This window comes from Pipra filicauda, unplaced genomic scaffold (genome assembly GCF_003945595.2).
Source record: "Pipra filicauda isolate LSUMZ 115617 unplaced genomic scaffold, ASM394559v2 scaffold508_size1329835_pilon, whole genome shotgun sequence".
Taxonomy (NCBI): Eukaryota; Metazoa; Chordata; class Aves; order Passeriformes; family Pipridae; genus Pipra; species Pipra filicauda.
Window position 1 is genome coordinate 1,062,262 of NW_024104652.1, and position 9,901 is coordinate 1,072,162.

General features: G+C 54.5%; 1 long non-coding RNA gene across 1 annotated transcript; it reads left to right on the forward strand.

The window, feature by feature from the left end:
- Positions 1-300: 300 nt before the first annotated feature.
- LOC120324378 lies at positions 301-6,185 on the forward strand. Its single transcript, XR_005565647.1, has 3 exons — positions 301-419; positions 3,640-3,869; positions 6,106-6,185. It is a non-coding gene; the product is annotated as an uncharacterized LOC120324378 (long non-coding RNA).
- The last annotated feature ends 3,716 nt before the right edge of the window (positions 6,186-9,901 follow it).

Here is a 9,901-nt window from a genome sequence, read left to right on the forward strand (position 1 = left end):
CGACTGCCGCCCGCCCGCCGCCCGCCGCCGCGCGCCGCGGCCTCGCCCCGCCCCGCGCCTCGCCCATTGGCCCGCCCGCCGGCGCGGAGGCGCGCTGAGCGCCGCCATTGGCTGAGCCACCCGCCCGTCAAGCCGCCCGCCCGCGGCGCGCGCTGCGGGGGCCGCGCGCGGGGCTGCGGCGGCGGCGGGGCCGGTGCGGGGACAGCGCGGGGACAGCGCCGATCGGCCCCGCTCCGCTCCCGCCCCGCTCCCGCCCCCGGGAGCCGTCCCTGCGCCTTTGCGCCCCCCCAAGCCCCGTGTTCCCCGCCCTGCAGCCCCGCGTTTCTCGCCCTCGCTGCGGGCAGCGCGCGGAGCCCGCAGCATCCCGCCCCTGGGATACAGGGGCGCTCCCGCGGTTCCCCCTCTTGACAGCGCAAGAGGTGACTTTGGGAGCGCTGGTGGCAGAGGGTCTGCTGAGGGGTTGGGTCGTGGGGCTGTAGCGGTGATTGTCGGAGCGGCCGCGCGCGCGTGTGATAAATTGCATCGCGCTCGGGAATCCGACGGCTTTCCATGAATCGCAGCGCTGGGATGCGGGGATGCCCCGCGTGGGGAGTGGGACGCGGTCCCTGAGCCTGGGACGCCCCCGTGGGGACACGCTCCGCCACTGGAGAGCGGGAATGGGGCCCCGGGGGGCTCCCGTGGCTCTGCTTCTCAACCCTGCTCGCTCTGAAGGTCGACTAAGGTCTTCAAAATATCCTGGCAACGGGCAGCGTGGAATCGCGGGTCCTGTTCAGCCAATGGAAAAATGAGATTGCTTGGAATGTCTCTGTATCATCTCTTATATCCCTCTCTCTGTGCACACATTTGGGGCTGCCCGTTGGCTCTGTGCCTCCCCTAACAGTGGCTTTGGACTATGTCCAGCTCTGGGACCCCGACAGCAGAAGGATGTGGAGCTGCTGGAGCAGGTCCAGAGGAAGCCACGGGGATGCTCCAAGGGCTGGAGTCCCTCTGCTCTGGAACCAGGCTGGGAAAGCTGGGGGGGGGTTCACCTGGAGAAGAGAAGGATCCAGGAAGACCTGAGAGCCCCTTCCAGTGCCTAAAGGGGCTCCAGGAGAGCTGGAGAGGGACTGGGGACAAGGGATGGAGGGACAGGACACAGGGAATGGCTTCCCACTGCCAGAGGGCAGGGTTAGATGGGATGTGGGGAAGGAATTGTTGGCTGTGAGGGTGGGGAGGCCCTGGCACAGGTCTCCCAGAGAAGCTGTGGCTGCCCCTGGATCCCTGGAAGTGTTCAAGGCCAGGTTGGATGGGGCTTGGAGCAACCTGGTCTAGTGGAAAGTGTCCCTGCCCATGACAGGAGGTTGGAATGAGGTGTTCTTTAAGGTCCCTTTCAACCCCAACCATTCCAGGATTCTATGACTTCTCTTGGGAGAGGAGCCGTGACCTGAAAGTGTGGGAGCCTGGGGGCAGAGAATCCAGCCTGGGGCTGGAATTTGGAGCTCAGAGGGGCTGCAGAGTCTCTGCAAAGCCACTGTGGGGGCAGCGAGGGGCAGAAGTTCAGCTCCTGATCCCATATGTGGGGTGGGGGGCCCCGGCCCAAAGGAAAGGATGGCCCTTTGCCACCGCTCATGGCAGTTCCTAAGGATGCAGGAATACTGGCTTCAGGATCCTGATGCTCAGTGCTAAGCCATGGGGTGACACAGGGGGACTGGTGGCAGAGCTGGGGGAACTGAGGCAGCTTCACAGCAGCTCCCCAGGACTCTTGAGAGGGTGAGGACTGGATGCATCCAAGAGAGGCAGTGACCTGCTCGGCACTGGAAATGTCCAGACAAAGAGGGGCAGTCACCAGTGCTGGCTCCTCTGGCTGCTTGTATGTGCATATCCAGAGTGCAGGGAACTGGTTTGGATCCCCCTATCCCAGAAATCAAGGTTATTTTCTGAAACACTCAAGCCACCACTTTTGGGTGCGCCCGATTCCATGGTGGGGAATTGGCAGAAGTACTGGGGGACACCCTGGGGCCGTGTGTCCCCTGCTTGATGGGGACACACTGAGGGGCTCCGTGGGTCCATGCAGTTCCTGGGATCCAGGGAGCAGGTGCAATTCCAAGCTCCCACATTGGTATTCAGATGGAGAGGCCCACGAGCTGAGCTGCACAAGGAAGGCACCACCATTCCTCGGCCTGATAAGAAAGGACAAGTGATAATGAGAAAAGGACTTTCCGAGTGTGTCTCTTTTCTGCTCCGTGCTTTGTTCTTCCCTTTCTCCTTCCTCAGGCTCTGTATCCACCGTGGCTTCCCCTGGACTCTGCTGTGCATTCCTCATTAGCTTCCTTTTGGTGTCTGCTCAGAGCTGGTCATTTTTTCCCCTGCTCTCATTCCTCGAGCTGCCCTTTTGCTGAAGTAAAACCATCCTTCCTTGTTTGCCTCTCGTTTCCCGTGGCCATTTTTCACCCTGGCAGGTCTAGGATTGCTGGAGAGATCCTGATGATCATGGAAACAAGCAGAAAAAGGAAAAAGCCCTGCAAAGAGGAACAGGAACACAGCCAGCACATTTGGAAGCAGCACTTGGTCATAAACATTCAGCTATTTTCTTCTTGGCACTGCAGCTTGTGCCTTCCCTGTTCTCCCAGTGAGCATTCCCGTGCTCTGGCTGTGTATTATTTACAGCTGTCACACTTGTCACTGCCCTGAGAGCTCTGAACCTGCAATAATTACTTGTCCCAACTTCAGTTCATTTGTCTGATGTTGCTGTGATCAGCGATTCCAAGTTTAAGGATGGAGAAGTTGTCTTGTAGTAACTGGCTCCTGCTTTTCTCGTGTGGCTCTTGCCAGGAGCTTCGCCTCTACACAGAATCAGGGAATCATTTAGGTTGGTAAAGACCTCCAAAATCATCGAGTCCAACCTTTGACTGATCCTCACCTTGTCACCCAGACCCGAGCACTCAGTGCCACGTCCAGTCATTCCCTGGACACCTCCATGGATGGGGACTCCACCACCTCCCTGGGCAGCCCCTGCCAATGATTGACAACCCTTTCCATGAAGAAATTCTTCCTGAATTTTCCTGCTCTATCTCCTGCAGTGGGAATGTTGAATCCTCGTTTCTGTTGCATCCACCCTCTGCTCTGGGGGGATGTGGAAGACATTGTGGGGCTGAGATAAATTTAAGTCATGGGGGCTCTGGAAGTGCACTTGAATCCTCTTGGTGAACTGTAATAATGAGGACATCAATCACCTGCTCCTGGCCATCCCTCTCCATGCCCTGCCAGCCTCCATATATCACAGAATCATAGAATCATGGAATGGTTTGGGTTGGAAGGGACCTTAAAGCCCATCTCATTCCAACCCCCTGCCACCGGCAGGGACACCTTCCACTAGCCCAGGTTGCTCCAAGCCCTGTCCAACCTGGCCTTGGACACTTCCAGGGATCCAGGGGCAGCCACAGCTTCTCTGGGCAACCTGTGCCAGGGCCTCACCACCTTCATAGTAAAAAACTTGGGTTTTTTTTTCTTAGGAATCCTGCTTGGGAGGCAGGGGCTGTTTTTACCATTTTAACAAGTATTTTCATGTTGTTATTGTTGCCTTGATGACAAATAACCTGAACTTTCCTTGCTTTGGGCAACAGTGGGTTCTGAAACCTCCATGGCTTTCTGTTTGTGCAGGTGGACGTGCAAACACAAGGCTGCTCCAAGATCTCCTGCTGGGATCCCCACCAGCAAAGGGATTGCAGGACATCAGGAAGGGAAAATCAATAGGATTCGTGTTGCAGACTGGAGGGAGGAGCAGTGGGACACGGAGCTGAAGGCTGCCTGCCGCTAATTAATCTTCCAGCGTCATCCCTGTGATGGATCAATCTCTCATCCACGGGAAGCCTGATGGGATCTTCCCACAGGTGTGTTGCTGGCAGGGTCTTGGGAAGGTGACAAATTGTCTTGCTCACCAGCACAGGGCACTCAGGTCCAGAGAGGGATTTCAAGAGGAAAGGTGGAGTGGGCAGATGGACAGGGGGGGTAGTTCAGGTACTGGGGAGCCAGGATGGTGAGTCTGAGTTGATTTATGAGGCCCTGAGCTGGGCTAGAGCTAATAAATAAAAGAGAGGAGTGAGCCAAGACAACAAGCCCTGCAGTCTCTGTATTCATCCCACTCCTGTAACACCTCAAAGTGATAAATTGGAGAGTGGACAAGGGCTCAGTGCTCCTGAGAGGAGGGGTTGGGACACGGCTGGGGATCCCCAGGGCCTTCCCAGAGGTGTCCCCATGCCACTGGAGAGGCTTCAGCTGTCTGATGGAAGCAGATCCTCCACTACCATGCGGGAAAACGGCTTCAGGCTCTGGAAACGTGTTTCCTCTCATGCCTGGAGGTGCCACACGTGGTGCCTTGTGAGCTACAGGGAGCCTCTGGTGCTCCTGTACAACCCCCTGTACAGCAACACTCCTGTCTCCCTGTGTCTGCTGGAAACACCTCAGTGGATGCAGCCAGAGGTTAAAGTTGTCTTTTTATGGCTCCAAGACATTGGCAGCTCATAACTCATCCCATCACCAGCCAATACACCCTGCTCCTCCTTCTCCTTCATCATCTTGAGTGGATGAGCTCTTGGCTGACAGGAGAAATCCTTGTTTATTAGTCCCTGCGTGAGTGGTCTTGAAATCCACATCCCTGCTGCCATTCCCCTCCCTCAGGTCATTCACAGTTTTCAGCACATCCTGCTTTTCCCCATCCTGAGGACAGCTCCTGGCACTGGGACAGCTGCTGAGGTCACTCTCATCTTCCATGCCAAGACCCTCACCAGGAATGCTGGTGACATGTCTCAAAGGGTCCCAGGGCTCCCAGAATTCCAGCAGGAACTGCCCCCCAGCACAATTTCCAGAGCTTCTCTACTGGTTACATCATTTGCTCCAAGCACCGTTTCGGGTGCGCTGAAGGAGCTCAGGAAGGTGAAACCCCTTCCCATTTGTTTCTGGGGTCTCCTCTTTGCAAGGAAAAATGCCAAATTAGTGTGGATGATCAACCTGTGTTGAACCCAGGTGGCATCTTTGCCCATTTTATCTCACTGTCCCCAGCGTGAGGCATCCACTGGTGAGCCTGTAGCCAAACCTTCAAGTTTTTGAACATTTTTGATGCCCAGTTCTCCAGAATCCATTTCCCTTTGTCCAGGAAAGGTTCCTTCCCACCACTCAGAGCCTGCTGCCAGTTCTGCTGCCTCACTTCTGGCAGGGAATTGCATCTTCCTGGGGTAGTGGTGGGGTTTCCTGTAGTTAGATGGATTATGGAATTCAGAGGGGAGCTTCCCAATGGCAAAACAGCCAGAGTCAGAAATCTTCCTGTTGTGTAGAAGGCAGGCAAAGATGCCCAGGACAAGAAGGACATGGAATTGATGGAGTGAGTACAGAGGAGGCCACGGGGATGCTCCAAGTGCTGGAGTCCCTCTTCTCTGGAACCAGGCTGGGAGAGCTGGAGGGGTTCACCTGGAGAAGAGAAGGATCCAGGGAGAGCTGAGAGCCCCTTGCAGGGCCTAAAGGGGCTCCAGGAGAGCTGGAGAGGGACTGGGGACAAGGCCTGGAGGGACAGGACAAGGGGGAATGGCTTCCCACCGCCAGAGGGCAGGGTGAGATGGGATATTGGGAAGGAATTGTTGGGTGTGAGGGTGGGGAGGCCCTGGCACAGGTTGCCCAGAGAAGCTGTGGCTGCCCCTGGATCCCTGGAAGTGTCCAAGGCCAGGTTGGATGGGGCTTGGAGGAACCTGGGATAGTGGGAGATGTCCCTGCCATGGGACTAAATGGCTTTTAATGATCCCTTCCAACCCAAACCTCTGTGTGACTCAGTGAACTCCTGCTCCCCTCTTGCCCCTGCTCCCCAACAATGACACTCTGGGCTCGTTTGGCCGATGAGCAACATCTCCAGACCTGTGTACCCAGTTCACCGGGGAAGTAATTCACTGCCACCCACACAGAGTGGGTGTTAAACAACCCTCTAGATCCTAACTCCTTAAACCCCTCTGAAGAACCTGGGGAGGTGGCCAAGGCTGCTCTTGCTCCGGGCAGTGGGGAGGCCCATTAGTGAGAGACACTAATGAGAACATTAACTGTGTAACCCGTTTAAATATTTAATGATTCTTTTTCCTTTAACAGACTTTCATTACAATTGCTGAGCACACACTTTCCTTATTAAATCAGCACTTAAGCAGCAGCACAGTGTCAGGACAAACCCCCAAATGCTGAAGGATTGCTCTTCTCCGAGGACTTTCCGGCAGGAATTCTGGCCCATGACTGTGGGCATCAGCGGGGGGGGGGGGGGGGGGGGAAGTGATGCTTCTCTGTCAGCTCCCGAAAAACTTCTTCTGGAAATCACTCCTGGAAATAAGATGGCAAAATTGCTCCATGGAGGAACTGCCAGGCTGGCGAGACGCCAGGACCCGGGGATGTCTGACTGCTGCAGGAGGACTGCGAGGGAGAAGCCAAATGATGCCTCAGAGATGTTTTGAAAAATCTGTAAATCTAAAATTTGCTTCTTGCTTGCAAAGGTGCCGTCATTTATTTTTAAATTTTTTTTTTTTTTTTTCCTCGGGGGAGTAGTGGCAAATTTCTGATTTTAATCAAGAGAGAGCAGGAGCCACTGGTAATACACAGGAAGATATAAATTGTGATGCTCCTCTGACCATCCTGCCCACTTACTCATCTCCCCTGAGATTAATGCCCCACTTCTCCAGCCTGTGACTCATCCCAGAGAACAGCAATATTAAACTCATCCCACCAGAAAAAATCTGTCCTTCCTCCCACAGGCTGGATTTGTCTCCATCCTCCCTTTCCCTGCTGCCCAAAGACTCAGCTGGGAACGTTTGGTGGCTCAGAAGATGTGCTGAAGGTGTGACGTTCCCTGTGTCTTCAGCATTGAAAAGGAAAGTTTGATCGAAATTTATTGGCTTCACAAACAACTCAAGGCTTGTTTAACCATCCCTGGAACTGCTCAAGGCCACTTGGATGGGGTTCAAAGCAACCTGGGATAGTGGAAGATGTCCCTGCCCATGGCAGGGGGGGGAACGACCCTTTCATCCCAAACCATTCTAGGACTCTATGATATTCTCATTTTCAGACAATTTCTGCTTCCTTTGAGCAGAACGTGGCTCATTCATCATGATCCAAACCTGTTAAACCCCTAGCAACCTCTGCAGTACCACCTGCTTTGTTAAGACATCTAAATGAATCTAAATTCTAGAATTCCGAGTTCTAAAATCTAAAATCTAAGTATAATCTAAATTGTATCTAAATATAATAATAAAACTTGATCAGCTGATGTGTGCCTGCTCTCACCCAGGCATTAGAGAGGGCCTTCAGGAATAGTTTCCACGTTAAATTATGGCACTGGGCTATTTTCTTGTCAAGCCTCCTTCCACCCCTCGCAGCTTCTGGCTGACAACTTTGGGGGAAACTTTTTGGATGTATCAAGTGGGAGGCTCAAATCCAATGTATAGCTGAGCCCAGTGCAGATTTCTTCTCGCTGCCATGGCAACCAAACCAACTAAAAATAAAAAAAGTATTCCCATAAATGTCGAAACACTCCATGCTTCCGTGACGTAGGGAGTTATCTGACCTGGAATCTGCAATCATTATGTAACGGTGTTTAACATCACGGTAATTACATGGGAGAATTGTCTCCAGGTTGGGTGTTTTTGCATAACTTTGGGAGTCATTCTGCTTCCCTGTGTTCCTCGGGATCCGTGTTGGTGATGAGATGGAGGTGCTCGGAGCAGCTGTTCAACATCTGCCACGATGTGTTACGTGTGAAGGGAGACACTGAGCTCACGGAACTGGCGCCAGTGTCCATCTGCTCTAAACAACCACTGAACAAACCACTGAGCCCAAAATATTTGGGGCTTTTGGAAGAGCTGCCTGCGCAGGCGGCAGCTCCGCGTGGGTTCGGAGAACCAGCTTGGAGGGAGGACCCCTTGGGGAGCAAGAAGTGTTTTTCCTGCTCCCTCCCAGCTGTGCAGGGCTCTCACCAGCTTGTCCTGCAGGAAGGGGCAGCCCTGTCTGGTGCCCCTGTCCAAGGGTTCCATCATCTCTTCCTAAATCAGGCAGGGACTCGGGAAGGGAGCCTGGGGAGACTTGCTGAGGTGTGGATGTCTCTTCATGGTGGACATCTGATGGTGAGTGGGATGAGACAGACAGGCTGATTCCCACAGGATGAGTTTATCTGTTGCTCTGAGTGGCCTCCAGGCAAAGACCATGACTCCAGGACATTCACCCTGGTGCAGAGCCTCCATCAGAGACCGGGCATGTCTGTGCCGAGGCCAGGAGAAGGTGCCTTCATGCCTCACCACGGGTTTTAGAGAATCATGGAATCACAGAATGGTTTGGATTGGAAGGGACCTTCAGGACCATCTAGTTCCAACCCACTGGCCACAACACCTTCCACTAGACCAGGCTACTCCAAGCCCCAGCCAGCCTGGCCTGGAATTGCATTTTCCCTTCCCAAGGCATGGGAGGTGGGTTCCCACCAGAAGGGAGACAAGGGTGAAGAGGCAGGTTGTCCTGGGCAGGTGCTGTGAGAGATATCCCTCTCCCTGGGGTCACTTGGCCTGGGATCCCAAGTCTGGTGGCCGGATGCCAAACCCTGGGAGACAGAAGCTGACCTGAGCTGAAGCCACGGTGGTGGCCAGACTGTGGCAGAGGCAATGACAGGATCAACCCTTCCACCTTGTAGCCATAGGAGCCAACAGCTCCAAACTGAAGGCTGTGGGAAGGACAGCAGCAGGTAGATCCCTCACAAGTCCTACAGCTGCCCCTTTGGGCTGGGATGGTGGCACTGATCCCATGCTCCAGCCCTGGGTGGGATTGGTGTCACTGATCCAATGCTCCAGCCCTGGGTGGGATTGGTGTCACTGATCCAATGCTCCAGCCCTGAGTGGGATTGGTTTCACTCATGCCATGCTCCAGCCCTGGCTGGGATTGGTGGCACTGATCCCATGCTCCAGCTCTAGGTGGGATCAGTATCACTGATTCCATGCTCCAGCTCTAGGTGGGATCAGTGTCACTGATTCCATGCTCCAGCTCTAGGTGGGATCAGTATCACTGATTCCATGCTCCAGCCCTGGGTGGGATTGTTGGCACTGATCCCACGCTCCAGCCCTGACTGGGATTGGTGTCCCTGATCCCATGCTCCAGCCCTGGGTGGGATTGCTGTCCTTGATCCCATGTTCCAGCCCCAAGTGGGATTGGTGGCACTGATCCCGTGCTCCAGCTCTGGGTGGGATTGGTGGCACTGATCCCACACTCACCCCTCACAGAGGAATGGCTGCTTCCAGCTCCCTGGCACATCTCCCCCTCTTCCCACCTCGGGGAACATGGCGTGGGTGTTCCCACCAGGCTGTTGCCGTGCAGTGACACGCTCGGATGAATCAGGGAGGTGGTGGAAGCACTGAGGAGATGTGAGGGAAGCAAACCAGGCATGTTCCCGTTCCTGACGGCCCACTCCTCGTGCAGGCCCACCTCTGGCTGGCAAAAAGTCACATTTCAAATCTCAATAAAAGGGCAAAACAGAGAGATATTGGCATTTTGAGATATTCTATGGTTTTTTTGGTTTGATCTCCTCCCAGGTGGCAGTGGAGCTCAGGGAGGATGCTGGGCATCATCCTGGGGCAACATCCAACCCACCAAAGCGTGTCCATGGATGTCCAGTTGCTGCTCTTCCATGCCATTGCCACCTCCTGCTCTTCTGCTACCCAGGTGAACATCAAAAAAGTTGGAAATCCTTCTTTGGGGGTGTTGGTGCCAACCACACGCACGTTCCCTGGGTATTTGGGGGATTCAGCGCCCAGGCACCCAGCTTGGCCTCAGGGGTGGAAGAAGATGTGCATCCCATCCAGTCCAGACGCTGTGAGAGTAGATGATGGAGAGGATGTGGGAAGAAAACATCTCATGGGACATG